The sequence below is a fragment of the Rhinopithecus bieti genome, unplaced genomic scaffold, assembly GCF_001698545.2.
Source record: "Rhinopithecus bieti isolate Rb0 unplaced genomic scaffold, ASM169854v2 scaffold_38631, whole genome shotgun sequence".
NCBI classification, from domain to species: Eukaryota; Metazoa; Chordata; class Mammalia; order Primates; family Cercopithecidae; genus Rhinopithecus; species Rhinopithecus bieti.
In genome coordinates, this window is record NW_016817145.1 from 738,375 (window position 1) to 764,662 (window position 26,288).

Below are 26,288 nucleotides of genomic sequence, written 5' to 3' on the forward strand. Positions count from 1 at the left end.
CCCCCCCACACACAATGCATTTTCATCAAGGACAATTGGGATTTCCACTGGGCTCTTTTACAACCTGTGAGTGATTCTCAAAGCACCCAGATCACCCTTTGGGCTCCAGACTGAGAGTCATCAGCCTAGAAGCAGAGCTCAGGCAGTGTCCAGTTCTCCCCGACACATTACCAGGTCACCTTTTCCACTTAAAACCCAGCCAAGTAGTGTGGGCACAATTATCTGCCTGAGAAATAGAGGTGAGACACAATGTCAACAGCAACAATTATAATTATCATTTATTAAGTGTTACGCCCCTGCAATTTAACTCTACAACAACCCCATGCATTGAAGAAAGTTAGTAGGTATTATTATCCCTGTCTTTCCCATAGGATGCAGAGAGTCAAGGAGCTGAAAGTACGTGTCTCAAGATCCCCAGAGAAAAAGTAGCTGAGTAAGTATTCTCACTCGGGACTGCTTGACTCCAAAGCCCTGCTCCTAACAGCAAGGCCATGGAGACTCTCCTAAGGAGTAATAGGAATGTCCCAGAAGCAGCTCAGTTCAATAGATATTTATTGATCATATACGACATGCCCCATACCATATTAAGCCTTAGAGATTAAATAAGACAGAAATGGTCCTTGACAAATAGAACTTAGAGTTCAGTGAAGACAACTATGGAATTTACTCATCCAACAAATATTTATTGAGCATCTGCTACATGCCAGAGCCAGACACAATTCTAAATGTTTGAAGATGCAACGGGGAACAGACAAGGTAGGGATGCTGCCTTCATAGGTTAGGACATTTCAAAACAATGGAATTGAGCATTTTTCGACAGGTAGTGAATGAGTTGAAAAAAGAAACAAGAGTCCTACACTCAGCCCCAGCTGGGATGTGCTAACTGCCTTTCCAGCCCTCTGAGGAGTCATCATGCTCCCAGCTGGAAACCTGACCTGCCGAGGGGTAGTCACCCACCCTGGCAGCTCCTGAGTTCCATCCTGGGAGGGGACTGAGAGGGGCTGACTGGTGTATGGTGCTATGTAGCTAATCCCCAGGTGTGCTGGGTCCTCAGAAACTCTCCAATGAACACAGGGGGCCATGAAGTTCTTCTCCTCACAAGTGCTCCCAAGGAGATGAATTTTAATTCACTTTCCTTTCAAGAGTAACTGTGTTGGCAAGCAACATTTTGTCACGGGAGGATGAGCAGAAGGTGTGTTAAAGGCAACAGGATGATGTTAAATGTTTGCTCCACAATGTTTAGGAATAAGGGAAGCTTTTTTTAAATTAAGTGCCTTAGAACTGGAGGGAGGGAGGAGGGGCATGGTTGGAAGTTTTCACGTGAACCAACAACAGATGTTCTGTCTACAGTCCGGGGAGTGTGAACTACCATGGAGGCTACGTGGAGCATGTGGCGTCTGTGTTTGGAAAGCTTCATAACCACCTGCTGTGCGCGGGACATGCTTCCTCAGCATCTGAGTTAGGGTCGAGAGGTCAACCTGAACTGATAAGCCCCAGTGACCATTTCTTTCAGGCTGGGCCTGAAACCTCAGAGGGCCCCATGACTAAGTGCTGGTCCTGTGTGTGCTGAGTCAGCACAGCCATCCTCCTGCCAAAGGGCACACGTCCCACAGCAACATGAATTTTCCTCTTTCAAGTGAGTCCATGTGGAGCAAAGTCTTCCGTAAATGAAGAAGCAGGAGGTACTGTCACAGCAAACTCAAGCTGGTGCTCTGTAAATGGCAGAAGTGTAGAAACTCCAAGCTGGTCCATCCTTGTCTTCCCTGAGTTTAAGGTGGAGAAACTGAGGCCCAGGAAGTTGAAATGGATTGCTCGAGGACACACAGCAGGCTACATTGGCTGAATCTTTCTTGGGGCTCTTTTCACATGTCATACTCGAAGTTTCAAACTTTCCCGAAACTTTGCAAACTCAAGAGACAAGCTTGGACACCCTGTGTCAGTGCTAATTGACATGTTCCTTGATTTCTCTAAAAGGGACATGACTTATGACCCTTTAAAGATCCAGATTAAGCCAAAAGCAGACCTTCCAGCCAGGATGTCCCTGAAGTGCCCAGTTCCCTTCCTAAGAGCAACTGAATATCCTTTATAAGGCAATGCTAGCATAATCACCATCAGACAGGCTCAAAGTGCTTATGGTAATCCTAGAATCCCATTGTTTGGAGCTTCTGCCTGCAAGATACAACTAAAAACCCTGAGTATTATATGCAAAACAAACATTAAAAGACTCAGGCTTGGAGAGAAGGAAGTGGACCAGCTAGGAAACTTGGGACCTGAGGAACAATGACCAAATGGGCAGTGATTTCCCTGGATTTTCTCTTGCCTGATACACTCTGGACTTGGAGTTGAAGCCAACTACCTGCAAACACTAACAGGCACAGACAAAAAAAGTCCCAGCAAAACTCAACCAAAACCCACTCTCTCCAGCCGAAGGACCAAGACTTTGGGAGGCCGAGACGGGCGGATCACGAGGTCAGGAGATCGAGACCATCCTGGCTAACACAGTGAAACCCCGTCTCTACTAAAAAATACAAAAAAATTAGCCGGGCGAGGTGGTGGGCGCCTGTAGTCCCAGCTACTCGGGAGGCTGAGGCAGGAGAATGGCGTGAACCCGGGAGGCGGAGCTTGCCGTGAGCTGAGATCCGGCCACAGCACTCCAGCCTGGGCGGCAGAGCGAGACTCCGTCTCAAAAAAAAAAACCACTCCTCTCCAGCCAATCACCACAGAAAAACACTGTGGTCCTGCCCCCACCCATGCCAACAAAGGCAGACTAAGGAACTGAGACTTCCACCCTTGTGAGGCTATACGAAGGATAGTATCAGAAAAGGCGAAGAAAAGATCAGGACTTTTATCACCATTCATCTCAGTGGAGACCATGTAGAGAGCCTGGACTTCCAACTTCATCCAGTAGTAATGAGGTGTCCCTCCTCTTCCCACTAAAGTGGTAGAGAGGTGAGAGTTTCAGCATAATCCATCAGTAACAAAGTCATTCCCATCACGGTGTCACTGAATACCTACCTGGGGACAGAAGTAACAGGTAGTTCTTCCCTTAGGTACCTACAGAGGCCAAGTGGAGAACCTGGACTTCCGTCATCACCTAGCAGTAACAAGGCAGAGCCCCTCTTCTTTCTTCTGCCAGAGTGATGTCAGAGAAAGCCAGTTAAAACAGAAGGTTTCAATAAGATCGGAGTCTCATAACCTAATCTTAAAATTCCCATGTTTCAAAAATCACCTGTCATACCAAGTACCAGGAAGATGTCAGATTGAATGAAAAAAAAAAAAAAATCACTAGATGCCCACATAGAGATAATGAAATTATGTTAGAATTCCCTGGCAATGATTTTAAAACACCCATGATAAAAATGCTTCATAGAGCAAATATGAGCTTGTTGCAAACAAATAAAAAAAAATAGAGAGCCTCAGGAAAGAAATAAAAAGTCTCTGCAAAGAGCTATACAAAATATGAAAGTAAACCCAGTGGAAATTTTAGACCTGAAAATAAAACCTCAGTGGCTGGACTCAAAAGTACAATGAAAGAGCAGAGGAAATAATCAGTGAATTTAAACACAGAATAATCTGAACAAGACAGAAAATAGATTGAAAAAAATTATAATAATAAAATTCAGGGACCTGCCAGATGGTAGCAAAAGATCTAACATTTGTGTCATTGGGGTCCCAGAAAGCGATGAGAAAGAGAATGGGGATGAAAGATTACCCAAAGAAATAATGGCTGAAAACATCCCAAGTTTGTGAAGAGGTATAAAACTAGGGATTCAAAATGCTGAGTCCTGCGTTTTGGACTCAAATAAGATCGTTGCGTATGCACCAAGCAACAGAACTGCAAAACCTGTGAAGCAAAAATTAATAGGATGAAAAGGAGAACTAGACAAATCCACAATTATAGTTGAAGACTTCAACACTGTCCTCTCAGCGATTGATAAAAACAATTAGACAAAAATCAAGGATATGGAACTCAAAACACTGTCAACCAATAAAATCTAATAGACATAGCTGGAACACTCTTCTCAAGTAACAGCAGAACACACATTTATTTGAGTGTCCATGGAATATATACCAGGATAAACCATAGACTGGGCTTCAAAAAAAACTTTAACAAAGTTAAAAGAATGGAAATCATAAACAGTATATTTTCCAAACTCAGTGAAGTCAAACTAGAAATCAATTATGATTAGATAATGGAATAATCTCTAAATGCTTAAAAACTAAGCAACATACTTCTAGATAATCCGTGGGTCAAAGAGAAGGTTTCAAAGGAAATTTTTAAAATTATATTGAATTGAATAAAAATTAAAATCAAACATGAAAATTTGTGGGTCACAGCTAAAGCAGTGCTGAGCGAAATTTATGGCATTAAATGCATACATTAGAAAAGAAAGAAAGAAAAGTCTCAAATTAATAAGCTAAGCTTCCATCACAAGAACCTGGAAAAAGAAAAGAAATGTAAATTCAAAGCAAGAAGAAATCAAATACTAATTGATATGGTTTGGTTGTGTCCCCTCTCCAATTTCATCTTAAACTGTAGCTCCCATAATTCCCACATGTTGTGAGAGGGACCTGGTGGGAGATAATTGAATCATGGGGGCGGTTTCCCTCATATTGCTCTCATGATAGGAATAAATCTCACAAGATCTGATGGTTTTATAAGGGGAAACCCCTTTCACTTGGTTCTCATTCTCTCTTGCCCGCAACCATGTAAGAAGTCCCTTTGCTCTTACTTCGTCTTCCGCCATGACTGTGAGACCTCCCCAGCCATGTGGAACTGTGAGTCTATTAAAATTTTTTTTCTTTATAAATTACCCAGTCTTGGGTATGTCTTTATCAGCAGCGTGAAAACGAACTAATACACTAACATAAAACCAGAAACGGATATAATAAAATTGAAAAGAGAAAACCAACAAAGAAAAATCCAATGAAATAAGGAACTAGTTCTTTAGAAAGAACTATGCACTGAAGAGCTTCTGCACAGCAAAAGAAACTATCAACAGAGTAAACAAACAATCTACAGAATAGGAAAAAATGTTTGCAAACTACACATCTGACAAAGGTCTAATATCCAGCATCTAAAAGGAGTTCAAACAAATTTATGTGAAACAAACAAACAATCCAATTAAAAAGTGGGCAAAGGACATAAACAGACACTTCTCAAAAAAAGACATACATGCAATCAGCAAACATGAAAATAAGCTGATCATTAGAGAAATGCAACTTAAAACCACAATGAGATACCATCTCACGCAAGTCAGAATGGCCATTATTTAAAAGTCAAAAAATAACAGGTGCTGGCAAGGTCCAAAGAAAAAGGAACACTTATACACTGTTGGTGGGAGTGTAATTTAGTTCAGTCATTGTGGAAAACAGTGTGGCAATTCCTCAAAGACCTAAAACCAGAAATACCATTCAACCCAGCAATCCCATTACTGGATATATACCCAAAGGAATATAAATCTCCCTATCATAAAGACACGTGCACACGTATTTTCATTGCAGCACTATTCACAATAGCAAAGACATGGATTCAACTTGAATGCCCATCAATGGTAGACTGGATAAAGAAAATGTGGTACATATACACCAGAGAATACTATGCAGCCATAAGAAAGTATGAGATCATGTCTTTTGCAGGAATGTGGATGAAGCTGGAGGCCATCATCCTTAGCGAACTAACACAGGAACCGAAAACCAAATACTGCATGTTCTCTCTTATAAGTGGGAGCTAAATGATGAGAACACATGGACACAGAAAGGGGAACATACACTGGGGCCTACCAAAAGGTAGAGGGCCAGAGGAGGGAGAGGATCAGGAAAAATAACTAATGGGGACTAGGTTTAATACCTGGGTGATGAAATAATCTGTAAAACAAACCTCCATGACACAAGTTTACCTACATAACAAACCTGCACATGTACCCCTGCCCTAAAATAAAAGTTAAAAAAAGAAAGAAAGAGCTATAGAACCGTAAAACCTCTAACAAGACTGACAAACGAAAAAGAGAGAAGACACAAATTACCGATATCAGGAATGAAACAGAGGATGTCATTACAGATCCTGAAAACATCAAAGGCATAATAAAGGAATACTAGGAACAACTCTACACACATAAATTTAATAACTTAGACAAAATGGTCCAGTTCATCTAAAAACACAAGCCACCACAGCGCACTCAATATGAAACAGATAATTTGAATAGCCCTATGATATTAAGAAAATTGAACCAATAATTTTTAAACTCCAAAAAAAGAAATCTACAGGCCCAGATGGTCTCACTAAAGAATCTACCAAATGTTTGAAGAAGAATTAACACAATTCTGTACAATGACTCCCTGAAAAATAGAAGTGGGGACACTTCTCAATTTGTTTTATGAGCTAGTATTACCATCATCTCAAACCCAAGGACAATACAAAAAAGAAAACTGCAGACCAATATCCCTCATGAATAAGGATGTAATATTAGACATAGTCATAGAAATTCTTAATAAAATATTAGCAGATAGAATTAATCAGTATATGAAAAGTGTATGGTGTATACATGACCAAGGGGGCTTTATTCCACAGATGCATGACTGCTTTGATATTTGAGAATCAATGTTCAATCGTGACATAATAAACATAACCCACCATAGTAACAGGCTAAAAGAAGATAATCATATGATCAAATCAATAAACACAGACACCGCATTTGACAAAATTCAGCAGCCGTTCATAGTTTAAAAAAAACCTCTCAGAAAATAAGAATAGTGGAGGATTTCCTCATCTTGATAAGTGGGATTTGCAAAAATCCTATAATGAATATTATGCTTAATAGTGAAAGACTGAAAGCTTTCCCTCTATGATTGGGAGTAAGGAAAGTGTCCGCTCTCACCACTCTTATTCAACATAGTGCTAGAAGTCGCAGCTAGTACAAGAAGGCAATAAATGGTATATATTAATATATTGAAAAGAAAGAAATAATACCATTCCTGCAGAAGAAATGATTGTCTATCTAAAAAAAACCGCAAGGAATCTACCAAACGAATCCTAAAACTAATAAATGAGTTCAATAAAGTTGCAGGATACAAGATAAACATACAATCAACTATATTTTTACATATTTATACTAGCAATGAACAAATGGATACCAAAATAAAAAATACAAATACTATTTAAAATCACTCAAAACTAATACTTAGGTATAAAAATAGCAAAGCATGTAAGGACTTGTATGCTAGAAACTACACAATGCTAATGAAAAAAATCAAAGAATATCTAAATAATGTAGAGACATACTGTATTCATGGATTAGAAGACTTAACCTAGTAAAAGTGTCAGTTGTCCCCAAATTGACATAGAGGTTTAATGCAGTTCCTATCTTAATCCCAGCAAGGATTGTTATAGACCTAGACAATATTATTCTAAAATATACAGAAACAGACCAAAAAATAGACTAGCTTAAATAATCTTGAAAAAGAAGAATAAAGTGGGAGGAATCAGTTACAAGACATCTTCAGTTTCAAGACTTACTATATAGCTATGGTAATCCAAACTGTATGGTACTGGTATAGGGATACATACATAGAATAATGGAACAGAACAGAGACTTCAGAAATAGACCCACACCTGTATCCCTAACTGATTTTTGACAAAAGTGCAAAATCTATTCAATGAAGAAAAGAGTTCTCTCAATAAATGTCTGCAGCAATTGGACATCCACAGGTGAAAAAGGAATATCAACCTAAATCATACAAAGATTAACTCAAAATGGATCACAGACTTAAATGTAAAACATAAAACTGTAACACTTTCAGAATGAAACACAAGAGAAAAATCTTGGCCAGGCTCAGTGGCTCATACCTGTAATTCCAGCACTTTGGGAGGCCGAGGTGGGTGGATCATGTGAGGCCAAGACATGAAAACCAGCCTGGCCAGCATGGTGAAACAAAATCCCTACTGAAAATACAAAAAGTAGCTGGACATCGTGGTGCATGCCTGTAGTCCCAGCTACTCAGGAGGCTGAGGCACGAGAATCGCTGGAACCCAGAAGGCAGAGGTTACAGTGAGCTAAAATTGCGCCACTGCACTCCAGTCTGGGGAACACAGCAAGACTCTGTCTCAAACAAACAAACAAACAACCTAAAAAAAAAATGTATACAAAATAAGAAAATCTTTAGGATCTAGGGTTTAGGATCTAGGGCTAGGCAAAGAGTTTTTAGACATGACACCAAAAGTATGATACATAAAAGGAAAAAATTCAAAATCAGACTTCACCAAAATTAAAACTCTTGCTCTGTGAAATAGCATGCCAATAGTATGAAAAAGCAAGCTACAGAGTAGAGAAAATATTTGCGAATCACTTATCCAAGAAAGGACTAGTATCTAGAATAAATAAAGACTTCTCAAAACTCAATAGTATAAACAAATAATTCAATTAGATAATGGGCAGGAGACATTATTTTTCACTTTCAGAGAGACACGGATGGCAAATAAACACATGAAAAATGTTCAACATCATTAGCCATTAGGGAAATGCAAATTAAAACCACAATGAGATATCACTACATACCTATCAGAAAGGCCAAAATAAAAAATATTTACAACAAAATGCAGGCAAGCTGGGTGACTCATACATTACTGGTGGAAAAGTAAAATGATACAACCACTCTGGAAAATAGTTTGGCAGTCACTTGCAGAACTAAGCATACCTTTACCATGCGACCCAGCAATCATGCTCCCAAGCATTTATCCCAGATAAATGAAGTCATAAGTTCATACAAAAACCTGTACACAAATGTTTATCACATCTTTATTCATAATAAACCCCAAATAGAAATAATTCATATGTCCTTCAAAACATAAATGGTCAAACAAACTGTAATACACCCAAAACAGAGAATACTGCTTAGGAATAAAAAGGAACAAATTACTGAAATATGCAACAACCTGAATTTATCTCCAGAGAATAATCAGAGTGAAAAAAACCCAGTCCTAAAAGGTCACATACTATATGATTCCCATTTATGTAAAATTAGTTCAACCATCGTGGAAGACAGTGTGGCAATTCCTCAAGGATCTAGAACCAGAAATACCATTTGACCCAGCAATACCGTTACTGGGTATATACCCAAAGGATTATAAATCATTCTACTATAAAGACACATGCACATGTGTGTTTATTCCAGCACTGTTCACAATAGCAAAGACTGGGAACCAACCCAAATGCCCATCAATGACAGACTGGATAAAGAAAATGTGGCACATACACACCATGGAATACTATGCAGCCATAAAAAAGAATGAGTTCATGTCCTTTTGAGTTCATGGATGAAGCTGGAAACCATCATTCTCAGCAAACTAATACAGGAACAGAAAACCAGGAACTGCATGTTTCCTTATACAGTGGGAGTTGAACAATGAGGACACATGGACACATGGGAGGGAACATCGCACACCAGGCTGTCAGGGGGGTGGGAGATAAAGGGGAGGGAGGCATTAGGACAAATACCTGATTGTAAAGACGGGTAGATGGGTGCAGCAAACCACCATGGCACGTGTATACCTATGTAACAACCTGCACATATATCCCAGAACTTAAAGTAAAATTTAAAAAAAAAAAGATGTCTGAAATGACAAAATCATAGGAATGGTGAACAGATTAATGGTTGCCAGTGGTTTTGAAGGGAACAGGGATGAAGTAGGTGTGGCTGTAAAAGGGCAACAAGAGGTACACTCTGCTTGTGAATATGCCATTATCTCAAAATAAAAATCTTAATTAAAAACATAACTACAGGCCCAGCTCAGTGGTGGCTCACACCTGTAATCCCAGCACTTCGGGAGCCTGAGGCGGGCAGATCACGAGGTCAAGAGATGAAGACCATTCTGGCCAACATGGTGAAACTCCATCTCTACTAAAAATACAAAAATTAGCTGGGTGTGGTGGCAGGCGTCTGTAGTTCCAGCTACTCAGGAGGCTGAGGCAGGATAATTGCTTGAACCCGAGAGGCGGATGTTGCAGTGAGCCAAGATCGCACCACTGCACTGCATCCTGGTGACAGAGCAACACTCCATCTCAAAAAAATAAAAAATAAAAACTACAAAAAACTCAAATTTCAAAGAAGCAAAAAGTAATTTTTTTAAAGAATGCATCAAAAACCAGTGAAATCTAAATAAAGCCTGTACTAGTCTTCACCAACATCAACTTCCTCATTTTGAAAACTGTACTGTGGCTATGTAAGATGTTATCACTGAGGAAAACTGGGTGAAGGGTACATACGATCTCTGCATACTATTTTTGCAGCTTCTTATGAGACAAACTATTTCAAAATGAAAAGCTGTCACTTAAAAAAACACATTTCAAATTAGCTGGGCATGGTGTTGTGCAGCTGTAGTCCCAACTACCCAGGAGGCTGAGGCAGGAGGATTGCTTGAGCCCGGGAGTTTGAGGCTGTAGGGAGTTATGATCATGTCACTGCACTCCAGCCAGGACAACAGAGTGAGACCCTGTCTTTAAAGAAAAGAATAAATTAAATAAAAATTTAAAAACATTTAATTTTCTTGAGTCTTAAAACAGAGCCCACAGGGGCCCCTGCAGCCACCGCAATGTAGAATATGAGAAACTGGAGAAGATTGGGGAAGGCACCTACAGGACAGTGTTCAAGGCTGAAAACCGGGAGACTCATGAGATGGTGGCTCTGAAGTGGGTGAGACTGGATGACAATGATGAGGGTGTGCCGAGTTCCGCCCTCCAGGAGACCTGCATACTCAAGGAACTGAAGCACAAGAACATTGTCAGGTTTCATGATGTCCTGCACGGCGACAAGAAGCTGACTTTGGTTTTTGAATTCTGTCACCAGGACCTGAAAAATTATTTTGACAGCTGCAATGGTGACCTCGATCCTGAGATTGTGAAGTCATTCCTCTTCCAGCTGGTAAAAAGCCTGGGATTCTGTCACAGCTGCAATGTGCTACACAGCGACCTGAAGCCCCAGAACCTGCTAATTAACAGGAATGGGGAGCTGAAATTGGCTGATTTTGGCCTGTCCTGAGCTTTTGGGATCCCCATCCGCTGTTACTGAGCTGGAGAGGTCACACTGTGGAACCGCCCACCAGATGTCCTCTTTGGGGCCAAGCTGTACTCCACATCCATTGACATGTGGTCAGCTGGCTGCATCTTTGCAGAGCTGGCCAATGCTGGGCGGCTTCTTTGTCCAAGCAATGATGTTGATGACCAGTTGAAGAGGATCCTCCAGCTGCTAGGGGCGCCACCGAGGAGCAGTAGCCCTCCATGACCAAGCTGCCAGACTATAAGCCGTACCCAATGTACCCGGCCACAACATTCCTGGTGTATGTCGAGCCCAAACTCAATGCCACAGGGAGGGACCTGCTGCAGAATCTTCTGAAGTGTAACCCCGTCCAATGTATCTCAGCAGAAGAGGCCCTGCATCACCCCTACTTCTCCGACTTATGTCTGCCCTGAGCCCTGGGACCCCCAGCCACCATGCTGGAGCCTGACCTATTTAAGCCCCATCTTGGGAGGGGTGGGACTGTGGGGTGCCCAGTGTACTGAGCTCCAGCTATGCTGAGCCCAGCCAGGGTGGGATGCCTGAGCCCAAGTTTCTCACTTCCTTTGTGGACTTTATTTAATTTCTTTCTTTGTTTTTTTTTTTTTTTTTGAGATGGAGTCTTGTTCTGTTGCCCACGCTGGAGTGCAGTAGTGCAATCTCGGCTCACTGTAAGCTCCGCCTCCCGGGTTTACGCCATTCTCCTGTCTCAGCCTCCCGAGTAGCTGGGACTACAGGTGCCCACTACCACGCTCGGCTAATTTTTTGTATTTTTAGTAGAGACGGGTTTTTACCATGTTAGCCAGGATGGTCTCGATCTCCTGACCTCGTGATTCACCCACCTCGGCCTCCCAAAGTGCTGGGATTACAGGCATGAGCCACCGCACCCGGCTGACTTTATTTAATTTCATAAATTGGCTCCTTTCCTACACACACACACACAAAATTTAATATTCTTATTTTGCTACCTTTGATCAATTCTTAAAAGACCACAGGCAAATCCTGGTCCAAGTGCCTAGGTTTCCATGTGACCACTATGTAGATACACCCACTGCCCTGGGAAGCACCCTTTCTGCTAAGTGCTCATCAGTTATCAGTCAGAATCCTCAACTCACATGTGCAAGGCTTACCACTTTCTTTACTTTCTATGATGCAACTTCATTTCTATGTTAAGGTCCTATTCAGCCAATGTCATGAAAATGATCTCAGACAGTTCAACTCCTATCCCTTGCTCATTTCCCCCAGGCAGATGGTTCAGGTTCTGGGACACAGACAGAGCCTGATATCAACATGGGAGTGGGTGGTAGGGAGAGAGAGGGAGCAAGCACCCTCCTATGCTCAGAGTGTCATCTGTGCACCCTGCCATCTTGAGGATCCATCACCCCATCATTCCTCATCCACACCATTTGGATGAGTGTCCTATGCCTGCTGTGAGAGATTACCACAAACGTCATGGTTGAAAATGACACAAATGTACGCTCTTATAGTTCCAGAGTTCAGAGATCTAAAATGGGTCTCATCGGATGAAAATCAAGGTGTCCGCAGGGCTACTTCCTTTTGGGAAGCTCCAGAGGAGAGCCCATTGTCTTGCCTTTTCCTCTTTCTAGAGGCTGCCTACTTTAACAGGGTGTGGTGATGTGTGCCTGTGGTCCCAGCTACTGGGGAGGCTGAGGTGGGAGGAACGTTTGAGCCTAGGAGGTGGAGGTTACAGCAAGCTGAGATCACACCACTTCACTCCAGCCTGGGTAACAGAGTAAGACCCTGTCTCAAAAGAAAAAAAAAGGTTTAAAGGCTGCCTGCATTCCTCACTTGTGGCTGCATCACAGTGACCTCTTGCTTTCATGGTCATGTCTTTTTCTCTAACTCTGACCTTTTGCCTCCCTCTTATAAACAGCCTGGTGTTCATGTTAGAACCACCGGATAATCCAGGATAATCTTCCATCTCAAGATCCTTAACTTAATTATATCTGTGAAATCTCTTTGCCATGTAAGAGGATACACACACAGGTTCCAGGGACTAGGACATGGACCTCTTTGGGGCCATTATTATTATTATTATTATTGAGACAGAGTCTTGCTCTGTCGCCCAGGCTGGAGTGCAATGTCATGATCTCAGCTCACTGCAATCTTTGCCTTCTGGGTGCAAGCGATTCTCCTGCCTCAGCCTCCGGAGTAGCTGGGATTACAGGCATGTGCCACCATGCCTGGCTAATTTTTGTATTTTTGGTAGAGGCAGGGTTTCGCCATGTTGGCCAGGCTGGTCTCAAGCTCCTGACCTCATGATCCGCCCACCTCAGCCTCTCAAAGTGCTGGGATTACAGGCGTGAGCCACTGCACCGAGCCTGGGGCCATTATTCTATGGACTACACCACCCTGGGCACTTGGGGTCATCCCACATTCATCCCTCACACTGGTTACTCTTGCTGCATCACACACCACCCCACAACTTAGGAGTGTGAGACAACCATTTTATTATGCACACTATTTTGTGGCTCAGGAATTCAGACAGGACACAATGGGAATGGCTTGTCTCTGCTCCAGTGATGTCTAAGGCAATAGCTGGTAAGACCTGATCCTTGGGAGTGACTCAACAGCTGGAGGCTGGAATCATCTGCCAGGTTCATCGCTCCCTTGTCAGGTGGTGGATACCAGTTGTTGACTGGGACCTCACCTGAGGCTGCTGACTTGAGGTCTCTTCTCATGTGCTGAGGTCACCTTACAGCACAGCAGCCTCTAGGGAAATGGACTTCTTACACAGTGGCTCAGGTTTCCCAAACTCAAGTGTCCCAGCAGGCACAGCAGAAGCCACATTGCCTTTTGCAACCCAGCCTCAAAAATCACATAGAATCATTCATTTCTGCTGCACACTATTGTTCAAAGCACTCACAAACCCAACCAGGTTCAAGGACAGGGGAAATAGATCTTATGTCCTGATAGAAGGTGGTAAAGTCACTTTATAGAACAGCCAAGGGGAGGGAAGGCAGGGTTTTCTCCATCTGCCTCACTAAGCAACCCCTTTTTCTCTGGTGTCTCTCTACCTGCCCCCAGAACTCTACCCGGAAGTGGCTCAGGTCTTCTGATCTGATCCCACAGTCCTTGGGGGTGGTGTTGTCACCTCCTTGGGGTTCATCCAGAGAGAAGGAATCTGCAGCATCCTCATTACTTTCCCTCCAACTTTCTCTCTTCTCCTAAACGAAGGCATCCATTCCAGGTGTGGGAGAGGCAGCAGTGAGGCTTCTCTTTTTTATGTTCTCTCTAAACCTTATTGCCCATGTCCTAAGTTCTTTCCATCCCCTAGGGATCCACATTTTAAAACTAGAAAGCTAAGAATTTGCTCAAAATGCAATTTTACCTCATTCCTTCTCTGAGGGGAAAAGCATCAAAAATTCTTATCTCTACTTGGATGGGGTGAAGAAGAAGGTCAAGGGGTACAAGGATATGGATGGAGGTGATACTATCACTAAACATTTGCAAAAATGTTATCTTGCCACAGGTACAATTCCCACAACAACTTGTGCCTTCTGTTGAGGTCTCCAAGGGACTCTCCCCTGAATAAATAATACCCATTTTCCCAATCCAGTATGCAAATAAAATAAGGAGTACATATGGGGTCCAATGAATCATCTATCTTCGTTACTGTTAGTAGCCATGCTGAAGGAGGGGGTCATAGGTCTGTACTATGGATTAAATGTTTGTGTCTCCTTGAAATGCATATGCTGAGGCCCTACTCCCCAGTGTGTTGGTGTTTGGAGATGGGATCTTTGGGAGGTAATTAGCATTAGATGAGGCCATAAGGTTGGGGTCCTCATGATGGGATTAGTGACCTTATAAGAAAAGATACCAGAGAGCTAGAGAGCTTGCTTGCTTGCTTTCTCTGTTTCTGTCTGGCTTTCACTCTCTCTCTCTCTCTCTCTCTCTCTTTCTCTCTCTCTCTCTCTGTGTGTGTGTGTGTGTGTGTGTATCTCTCTCTCTCTGTCTCTCTCTCTCTCTCTCCACACACACACAAAGTAGTCATGAGAGCACGTAGCAAGATGGCAGCTGCCTAAAAATGTTGTTTAAGCTACCCAGCTGGGCATTTTTTATGGCAGCCTGAGCTGAATAATATCATCTGTTAGCCATGTGGGCTGCAAATACACAACCCAGAATGAGGCTGGCATACCCACACAGGTGTAGGCAGTGCTGCGGGGAATGCCCCAACCCATGCTAAGATGCAGAACAAAGGAGACTCAGGGTCTCAGGGGAGTGCCCCAGGGAGGAAGGGTGCAGCTGAACCAGACACTTCCAGAGTCAGAGAGAAGCTGAAATATCCTCTGGAGAAAACCCCTCCTCCTGGAAACCAGGAGTGGGGAAAGGTGGTCCCCTTAAATGTCATCTATGGCTGCTGAATGATGCATGTTTTCATTCACTTATTCATTCAGCAAACATTTACTCAGTATCTACCCTTTATCAATTGTTTATTTCTATGGGGGGGGGGGGGAACCTGCCAAAATCCTAGTAGCATAAAATGCCACAAATTCACTATCTCACAATTTCTGTAGGTCAGAAATCTAGTCATGGCCTCACTGGATTCTCTGCTCAGGGTCTCACTGGACTGAAATCAAGGTGTCAGCCAGAGCTGCACTTCTCATCTAGGTCTCAGGGTCTTCTTTCAAGCTTATTGGTTATTGGCAGAATTCATTTCCTTGTGCTTGTAGGACTGAGGTCCCAGGTGTCTTGTTAACTGTCAGCCAGGGTCTGCTCTCAGCTTATAGAAGTGGCTCTCAGGTCCATCTTAGCAACAGAAAACCTCCCTCGTGTAAAATCCCTCTCATTCTTTGAATGTCTCTGACTTTCCCTTCTGCCACCAGCCAGAGAAACCTGTCTGCTTTTAAAGGACTCATACGATTAGATCAGACCCATCCAGATAATCTTCATAATCTCCATATTTCAAGGGCAAGTGATTCGGCACTTTAACAACATCGGCAAAATCTTTTCACAGCAATACCTACATCCATGGTTGAATGAATAACCAGGGACTGGGAATCTTGGGGGCCATCTTTGTTTTGTTTTTTTTGTTTGTTTGTTTTTGCTTTTTTTTTTTTTTTTTTGAGACGGAGTCCTGCTCTGCCGCCCAGGCTGGAGTGCAGTGGCCGGCTCTCAGCTCACTGCAAGCTCCGCCTCCCGGGTTCACGCCATTCTCCTGTCTCAGCCTCCCGAGTAGCTGGGACTACAGGCGTCCGCCTCGTCGCCCGGCTAGATTTTTTTGTATTTTTTAGTAGAGACGGGGTTTCACCGTATTAGCCAGGATGGTCTCGATCTTCTGACCTCGTGATCCGCCCGTCTCGGCCTCCCAAAGTGCTGGGATGACAGGCTTGAGCCACCGCGCCCGGCCGGGGGGCCATCTTTGAATTCTGCCTGCGATATACCCCATGAGAGGCAAGAAAGAAGGACACAAAGATGACTATGGGGAAATACTCATCCACAAGGGATGTATAGTAAAATGGATACAGCAAATACAGAGAAGTAACTAGATTACTGGGCAATAATTGCTAACTCAAGGTTAAGTGCAAAGTTCTGTAGGACTTCAGAGGAGGCAGGATTAACTCTCTTTGGGAGAGTACAGGAAGGCTTCCTAAAGAAAGTGACATTTGATCTGTGTCTTGAAGGACCGAGGAAGAAGGAAGCCATTCCAGGTACAGGGTGCACCGTTTACAAAGATGGAAAGGACCATGGAAAATGTAGGGAGTGACAAGGAACCCAGCGATGCTAAATCGTGGAGGACAAGATTAGAAGAGGCAGAAGACTGGGCTGGGAGTGCTGGTTTGGACAAGTTTACGCAAGATCACACCTGCCACCCCAAAGAAGTAGAAAGCAATAAAAGATTGTAAGCAACGAGGTGACCAAGCAAGAGCTGTGTTTGGGTGACAGCATGAATAGTAGAGGTAAAAATTGGAGCCAGGGAAATGAGTTAGTTGGTATTTACAGAATTTCAAGTTCCTTGAACTGTCTTAGTCAGGTAAGGCTGCTATAGAACAAATAACCAGAGACTGGGTGGCTTAAACAAGAGACATTTATTTCTCACAGTTTTGGAGGCTTGCAAGTCTGAGATCAGGGTGCCAGCATGATCAGGTTCAGGTGACAGCTCTCTTCCTGGCCATCTTCTTGCTGTGTCCTCACTTGGAGGGAAACAGGGAGAGAGAAAGTGAGTTCTCCGGTGTATCCCTTTATAAGGGCGCCAATCCCATTAAAATGGGAATAGTTCCCTTGTCCCCCTCACAGGGCATGCAGTGAGGGTGTGGCTTGCTTCTTCAGTGCCCCACTGTTCAAACCTCTATGGGAGTGTACAGATGAGCAGGCCGTGAGGCTTCTGGGGTGAATGTTTGTAGCTCCTAAAGCCCCAGTGGGTGGGTGTTAGAGTGTGCTCTTTTAGTTTAGCCATCTATAGGCAGCTTGTGTTAACCAGCTCAGTTAGACCCCCTTCCTTATCACAAGGACAGAGGAATTTCTGTATTCCAGGGTTTCTTGCCTTGGTATACCAGAAGAATCTGATCACACGTGGGCTTGGAGAATGCGTGCAAGGTTTTATTGAGTTGAAGTAGCTAGCTCTCAGCAGATGGGGGAGCCAGAAGGAAGATGGTTTTCCCCTGGAGTCAGGCTTCTCAGTGGCCCAAATCTTCTCCAACTGCCCGTCTAGTCTGGCTGCCTGTGTCTATCTGAGTCTCGGGTTTTTATAGGACCAGGATGAGGGTGTGGTGGTCCAGGGTGGTCTTGGAAAATGCAACGTTTAGATGCAAAACCAGGAGTGCCTGTCCTCACCTAGTCTGTAGGGGTGGAGCCCTGGCCAGGGACCCGCCTTTCTCTACCCAGCACTCCAGTATCACCATCATGAAGGCCCCACCTTCATGGTCTAATCACCCCCCAAAGGCCCCGCCTACTCCCTAATATGATCACATCGAGGATTAGGATTTCAGCATATGAACTGGGGGGCAAGGGAGCACAAACATTCAGCCCTTCAACCCATGGCACTGATTCTTATGCTCTCAGACGGAGCAACATTGTAATAGATTCATACATGAAGAACTGTGGCAAGCAGCCAGGTGTCAGCCATGTGAAACATGTACCGCTAGTAGCATGTGTGGCCATGAGATGGTTTTAAATGATGTGCAGGTATAGACAAAATAGCTCTGACTCAGAGAAAGTTACAACTTTTCAATTCTCTTCCCATCCTTTTAATTAGCTCAAAAAAAGAAAAAGAAAAAAAAAACTCAGTTTGGTGCTACCCTGTCTCTAATAACTTTCTAACACCTTTCCTCTCCATCTCTACCTTCTGCAAATAAGAGTATCTAGCTAGCTCAATAGTGCTGGGCTTTTTTCCTCATGTTTATTTTCACTGTTACCTTTCATTGGTTTATTTGAAAATTCAATATTGGATTTTCCTGTTTCTATTGTGACAAAAGGCTTCTTTAGTATTAGTATGAAATAAGTGCATTTAAGTTTTAAAAATGTGAATCAATGTAAATAAAATGTTTTCTTTTCTTTTTTCTTTTTTTATTTTTTGAGATGGTGTCTAGCTTTGTTACCAGGCTGGAGTGCAGTGGTACAATCTCGGCTCACTGCAACCTCTGCCTCCCTGGTTCAAGCAATTCTCCTGCCTCAGCCTCCTGAGTAGCTGGGATTACAGGCACTCACCACCAAACCTGGCTTATTGTTTTGTATTTTTTAGTAGAGATGGGGTTTCACCATGTTGGCCAGGCTGGTCTCTAACTCCTGACGTCAAATGATCCACCTGCCTCAGCCTCCCAAAGTGCTGGGATTACAGGTGTGAGCCATGACCCTGGCTGAATAAAATTTATAGGTAGTACCTTTGCTGCTGGGACAAAATTGGTGAAGGTGGTTTGCACATGAGTTAATTTGCAAGCCACAAGTATAGTGGGAAGCAGGCAGGATTTGTAATCAATCAAATGTGGGCTCAAGACCTGCTTCTAACTTATCAGCTGTATGGCCCATGGATAGTTCATAAACTTCTATAAACTTCTGTTTCCTCCTACAAATTAAGGAGACAATATACTATTCAGAAGGCTGTTTAAAAGATTAAATGACGTAAAGAAGCACCTCCCAGGCAGCCATGTATATAGTAGGCACTTGCAGTCCCCGTCACAGTGTATATCCTTAAATAATGGAAACCTCTGTTTTTGGCAACACCAAACAGGAACTTAACTCCAGCACCTACTGAGTATCTATGTTTGATAAATGAGTTCTTATTTGCTTAGGATCTGGGACCTGTGGCGGGGGATCCTTCATGAGCAACAACTAAAATCAAGAAAAGCTTTGATTTGGAGAGTGGGCCAGCTCAGATATCATGCACCAAGAGGCCTCTCTACCCCCTTGTCCTGGCCTCCAATACTTCACAATGCTACCTATACCCTGCAGAGCTCAGGGGGGAGTAGATCTGAAATATTCAGATATATGTATAAATAAAGACACGGATAATAACTCCCATTTTATTTATCTATCACTGTGTAATAAACCACCCCAAAAGTTAATAATGTTAAACAACTACAGTCTTATGATCATCTCATGATTCTGTGGGTTGACTAGGTGGAGTTGGAAGGTTTTCCTCCACATAATGTCAGGTGAGACTAGAGTCAACTGGGAGATCAATTAGGCTGGAGCATCCAACATGGCTAAAGTCTGTGTATTAACCAGGATCTCAGGTGGAGCTATTGTCCCTGTCACCTTGGTTTTCGCTCCATGTGGCCTCTCCATGAAACTTGGGCTTCTCACAGCATGGCAGCAGGACCCTAAAAGGAAGGAACAGAAACTGCCAGTCTCTTAAGACTTGGATTTAGATGTCTCAGACTATCACTTTCATTGCATCCAAAGCAATCACAGGACAAGTCCAGATTCCAAGGGAGGGGAAGTAAACTCCACCTCTTAATGGTGACGTATTTTTCAAAAAGGGAAGGAAAGGATTGAAAAAATCCATCTTAGAAGACTACCACACCTCCTAAAGCTTTCACTTTTCGCAAAAGGTTTTTATTCTTGAAATATGTGTATATTTCAACCAAGCAAATATGTACCTAGGAATTTATCCTAAGGAAGTAATCACAGATGATTCAAAAGATTTGACACAAGGTTGTTCATTGGAATAAAATTGAAACTACCCAATGCCCAACAACAGGGGACCAATTAAGTCTAAAGGTGGTTGAGGACAGTGTTTTAAAAGTCTATTATCTGGGAAGCAGGTAAAATTAAGCTTAAATCCCAACTCCATTACTTAGCATCTGTGTGATGTTGAGCAAGGTACAGTACTTAAGCTCTTTAAGTCTCAGTTACTATATCAGTGAAATAAAGATAAAATATAGATTTTTGTGATGATTCAATGAGATGATACATATAAAAGGCTCAGCACATGGTAAATGACCAATAATTGTGAACTGCTATTATTATTTATGATAGTCGTTAGTGCTATCATACTAGTGCAAATCTTTCCCATTCTCTCCATTTCCAGGCACACAATACTTCCATGGATCTTTACAGTTAACTTTTAGTTCTGACCAATGAGTTGTAAGCCAAAGTGACATATGTTACTTCCTGGCTGAATATTTACTTGTCCAACATTATTGATTCTGAAGCTCCTAAATCCTGTCAGATAAGGGTCTGTCTACTCCATGGATATACTTAAAGCAAACGGGGATCATACCACATAAAGCAAAAACCACCTTTGTCTTATTCCTCGTTGTTTTCTCTTTATACGGTGCAAGTTCAGTCCATGCTAAACTCTGAACAATTTAAAGACACTGCAACACATCAGAAGCCCCTCATCCTTGCTAGTGTCCATGAGCTCCAAGTGCTCTGAAGATATGAGAACCCAGCAGACCATTTAGACGGTTACCCAGCTTCCCTCCAGCCTGGCCCATTCCACCCTATGTACAATCTGTCACCCTGCCAGAAGCAGGTGGCAGTGAGATGGCAGCCAGGGAAACTTGGCTTATAGAAAACCCTCCTAAGTGATTGATCATCCAGAGGAGGTGCAGCCTCAAAATAGGAATAGCTTCGTTAAGGTTTGGGTAATTTCCATGGAAACAGACAGAACTAGACTTAAAGGGGGAGGGGGCAGGGAGTGGAATGGCCTGGAAGTGGCATAATAAGGTAAGCGATGTAAAAATCTTGAAGTTGGTGTGTCCGGGAGGGACGGGACAAGAGGGAGGAATGGGGGTGGGGGTTCCCATATTTTTTTCTTTTCTTTTTATTATTGTGGTTCACCCTGGGTGAGGAGGAGGTGGGGAGGAGATCAGCCATCGGTAAATTCTGATGTTGATGGCAAGTAAATTAGGTTCTTAGCCGGTACCAAATGAGATTGAGAAAGACGTGGCCCAAGCTGGATTACAGTCATCAAGAAGTTAACAGAATCCTGTAAGAGCCCCTCCAGGTCGCCTTTCAGGCCCGAGAGCATCACGCAAGAGACTCCTTCCCAGGATAGAATCTTGTTTTATAGGCGGTTAAAATGCCAACAAACAGACCCTGCATCAGCAATAACCGAACAAACAGGTGCAGACCAGTACGAAAGTTTTGCCCATGAGCTGTTTTTTGTTGCAAAGGATTTCTGGGGAGCCAAGCGGTATGTCAGAAATTAGAGCCCTGGGGCAGAACTTACAAAAACCTTTTAGCTACTTCCTTCTTCCCGGCCTCGGAAATGAAAAAACCAAAAGGTCACTCAGCGCGTCCGCCACCCAGTCAGCCCCAAGGCCAACCGTCCTCACCCCAGTCCGGGTCCTCGCCACTGGCCTCTCCGCTGCACACGGCCACCTGTTGATGCCCTCGCGCCCAGAGCCGAGTTGCAAACGGCCGCTAGAGTTCGTTCTAATTCCCCAGAGCAGAGCTGGCCGGGAAGCCCCGACGCGACGCGCCTGCTAATCTGCAGGGCGGGCGGGGACTCCGCAGAGCCTCTCAGCCCTAGGCTCCCTTTGTTTTCTCGCTGCGCTCGGAGCCTCGAAACTAGCCCCCAGACCGCATCCCCTGGTCCCCGCCCAGGAGCTGCCCAAGAGCCCACAGGCTAGCCCAGGGGAAACAAGGTCCATCTGGGCAGGAATGCGCGGTGCAGACAGGTTGCCGCGTGAGATCCCGAAGTGTGCCCGGATCCCGAATATCTGAGGGCTCTTTAGCCCAGCACTGTGGCAGGAGCGCGGCGTCCGGAATACAAGTTCATGGTTCCGAGGCCGCAGGCGAAGGGCAGCGCGATCCCGGGCCGCCTTTGCTCTAAGTCGCCGAGGGGAGCCAGGGGGCTGCCGCGGTGAGAGCTCCGCTCCCGCTGGGAACATTGGAGTCCTCCTAGTTGCGACAGCGACCCGCCTAGCTTCCGAGGGACTTCTCTGCGAGCACCGCAGGCGTGTGCATTTCTTCGAATCTGAGAATTCCAGCGAAAGCGGGCTCTACCAGAGTTTAAGTCGGCCCCTGGGGCGTCTGTTTGTTTATTGGCTCTTAAGGGAAAAAGTTCCAGGATCTTTAACCAGCCTCAGACCTGGCGCAGGCGGAAATCCCGGAATCTCCCCAAGCAAAAGTGATCTAACTTCAAGTCGTTATATAAGTGGGGGCTCCTTCTTCCCCTCCCTACGCCGAGCCTTCTCATTATCATTCCGGGAGTAAAATGTGTCTCGCTCAACATAGTTTTAAAATCGTTATTATTATTTTTCCGAGCCTGAAACCGGGCCAAGCCGCAGGCAGCGCACAGGGTGCGTGGTGGCCCCACCCGCGTACAGCCCCTTGCAGAGGGTCCCGGGGCCCTGGTTCCGCCAGAGCCCGGCCTGCAAGCGCGCCCTTCGGTCCCACATTCCGCCACTCCACGTGGTCAAGATCAACAGTTTGTTGAGCTCATCAGTGACACCTTGAACTTTTCATAAAGAAAATGGGTATTGCACCTAGAGGGTTTGGCTGCGGCCGCCGCGCGGGGTCGTGCTTAATATTCAATGATCTCGCTCGCGCCTCCCCCTCCTCTTCCCGCAGAAATTCCACCGAGTCCGTTACTGGGCTCAGACTTTTAAGTTAATTTACTGCCCCCCTACCTTGGCCAGTAACCAGCGCCTTTAGGGCTAGCCTCCCCCCCAGCTCCTGTCTGAAAAATGACATTTCGCCGGTGTCTCCGGAGGGGGCTGAATTTCACTTTGTAACTTTCTGCGGAACCCGAGCCCGGGTGGCAGCTCGGGTGGTGGTATCGTATGCAAATACGCATGCTGACGTTACAGATCATGTGGGTTTTGGCGTAGATTCCCCACTGATCGAGGCATTTTTTTCCTTTTTTTTTTTTTTTTTTCCTTTTTTTTCTTTTAAAATTTTGGCCACCGTTCTCCGTACGGGGCTTTTCTGTCTGTCTGTCTGGCAGGCTGGCTTTCCCCCTCTTTCCCACGGAGCCCGAGCCGGGCGCCCGGTGGGGAGTGGGGAGTGGGTGGGGGGAGCCAGCAGAGTTCCATTTTGGAACGCCCGTGCCGCGTCTCCGCGTTCCCAGCCCGGGTCCCCGCGTTCCCAGCCCCGGCGCAGGTAAGAAACTTCGCCCCGGCGCGGAGCCCCCCCAGCCGGCGCCGGCAGCCCCGAGCCCCGCACGCCGGGCGCCGGCCACTCCAGCCCAACTTTCCCACCGCCGCCGTCGCCGCCGCCGTTCCCGAAAATGTGTTGTTAATGGGACTTGGCCGGGTTTGTGATTGGAAGGGGGGTACGGAAGGGGGGGTGTGCAGGCTCTTTTTGCGAGTGGGAGGAAATGAGCGGATACAGAGAGGGAAGGAGATTTTTTTTTTAAAGAGTTTTGATTACAAGTTTGGATAAATGGGAGCCAGAGCGAGGAGGAGGAGGAGCAGGAGGAAAAACATGTCTACGTTTCCCTATGTCGACATAAGCCACAAAAAAATATGGCGTCCGCTTTCGACAGGGCGTTACGTAGACCCGACTGTTTTTATTTATTTATTTCGTGGCCGTCTCCCTCCCTTCTTGGCCAAACTGCGGCGCTTTGTGCAAACGGGGCAGGTCCCGCGGGGACTCCACCGGGACGTGGCCCCGTCTCCGCGCGTTTTGGCAGGCGGGGGGCTGCGTGTGTCTGCTCCCCTCCCTCCCCCTCTCCCCTCGCTCCCCTCTCCCGGTGACGATTCGCCGTAATGTGGTGGCAGGAAGCATGACGCCGTGGGCCGAGGCTGCCTCTGCTCTCGTCGCTCCCGGCGGCTGCAGGCAGCGGGCGCGCAGCGCGGGCGGCAGCCGAGCTACCTGGCGGGGGCAGGGCCGGAGCGCGGCGCTGTCCTCACCCCCGCTCAGGTGCAGGGGGAGTCCGCGCGGGGCGGGGTCCCAGGGGGGCCACAGGACCCCGGGCCCTGCTGTCCGCCGCCGGCTGGCCGGAGCCTCTGCCAGCCCGAGCCCACGTTCGTCCCCCTGAACGGCAGCTGGCGCTTTTCGTCTGCCCCACAAGAGGTTAATCTTTGTTGGTGTTGCAGCTTCTTTGTGGCTTCCCCAGGACTCGGTATCCTCGGCTTTGCAAACTTGCCCTTTTCCCAGCCGCTTTGCAGGAGGCTGCGGAGACGAAGATGAGCGGAAAGTTGGAAACCAGCAGGCATCACAGGACGGTCCCTTTGGCCTCGTAGCTGTGCTGAGCCTGGGAGGCGGAGGAGGAGGTGGAGGCGGCGGAGGAGGAGGGTTTGTCAGGCTGGGGAGAAAACTTGATGGGGAAGTCAAATTGTGATTTGTTCAGGTTTCCACCTGATTGATAGGCTTCAAAGCCAGTGGGGTCTCTACCTTCAACTGTTTCGCGGTGGCCTTTTGTTTGTCTGGGGCGTGGAGAAGGAGGGAAGTCGATGCATAAGGACTTTCCCTCTACCCCTCCCCTTTTAAAGAGTGGTTGCTCAGCTTGGCCCCCTGGGAGACTGCCTTTTAGGCCCTGGAGTTCTTCCCCAACCCGCTCTCTGATCACTTTCTCTCTCTTAACTTATCAGATCCCCAGGTCTCAGGCCGGCCCCGATGAGCAGAATGGAGGAGTTAGGAGGAGAGGATTCCTTCCCCAGCACTTCTTGAATTGCCCAGACCTCCCACAATTACCCTCTTAAAACCACACACACAAACACGCACACACTTACTCACTCTCTCCTTTATATATGGCAGAAATTAATGCCTGTGGAAGTGAAGGGGGTGAGGTTCTGAGAGCTCTTCAAGATTTGAGTCAAAAGGTGATTTTCTGTTTATGAGGGCGGCGAGTTTAAGTAGTTCACTCCCAGGGCAGTAATGTCAAAAAGCGTTTGGATGACGACCAAGTGGAATAAATATCTTGTAAAATGGCATGTTTAATAGTAAAAATAGATTAATGGAGCCGTCAAGTGGTTGAATGGGACTAGCATAAAGGTTTAAGATTAAAGGGAAAGTTACAGAAAGCTGTATACACAGCTGCTTTTAAGGCCAGAAGGGAAAAAAATTTACAAGTAAGGCTGAAATGTGTCACTGACAATAATTGGACTGGTGATGTGTGGAAATATCATCGCTGTTTAAATGCTTTGCTCCGCGATTGTTCTCTTGTGCTCTTGTACCTTTCCTTCTAGCCAGGTTTGCTGTCAGCTAAAGGATGCACCTGAAGATCGTGCTTCAGGGGAAAATGCAAGAAACCAAGATTTGGGGGCACACCAGCTATATCAACTAATGTCCATTTAAAGGGGAAAAATACCACTGTTGGTTGGCACTGAAGAAAGGGTATTCCTGTGATGTAAGTGCAGTGTATCTTGACTTGCTGAAAGGTGGCCCCACCCCGCGTTTCTCATCCACATCAGGACCATGTGATTCAGCTGGGTGCTATGCACTTATCAAAAGGAATCATGGCAATGTTTGATAGCAGTTGCTAACACTGTTACAGTGTGTGAGGCACAATGCTGTATATTTTACATGCTTTATCATTTAATCCTCACCACAACCCTGTGAGCTAAGTACTACTATTATCCTCCGTTTATGGTTGAGGAAACAGGCTCCAAGAGGTGAAGAAACTTGCCTGAGCGACCCGGCAAAAAGCAAATCCAGGCCTAACTTCATAGCCTTAACCAGTCTATTGTAGCAGCGTCCAGCGTCATAGTTAGAATAAAAAAGTAAAGGGTCAGGTCCAGGCAGAAAAGAGGGAATAGTAGCCACCGTCCCGAGGTCTGAACTCCAGAATTTACCTGGATTTTATTCCTTTATTCATTTATTTAGCAACTGTGGGTTGATTTCATTTATTCGCTCAGCAACTATAATGTTCATTATACTAATAA

The 26,288-nt window shown here is 45.1% G+C and overlaps 1 protein-coding gene and 1 pseudogene across 5 annotated transcripts in view; both read left to right on the forward strand.

Annotated features, from left to right (window-relative positions):
• The window catches only part of LOC108517760 (cyclin-dependent-like kinase 5), a 16,476-nt pseudogene extending 5,011 nt beyond the window's left edge, over nucleotides 1-11,465 (forward strand).
• An 8,420-nt stretch (nucleotides 11,466-19,885) lies between these two features.
• The window catches only part of ZHX2 (zinc fingers and homeoboxes 2), a 195,835-nt gene continuing 189,432 nt past the window's right edge, over nucleotides 19,886-26,288 (forward strand). For all 5 annotated transcript variants that reach the window (XM_017855878.1, XM_017855879.1, XM_017855880.1 and 2 more), the window contains exon 1: nucleotides 19,886-23,562. The gene's annotated coding sequence lies outside the window, so the exon portion shown is untranslated. The remainder of the gene's footprint in view (nucleotides 23,563-26,288) is intronic.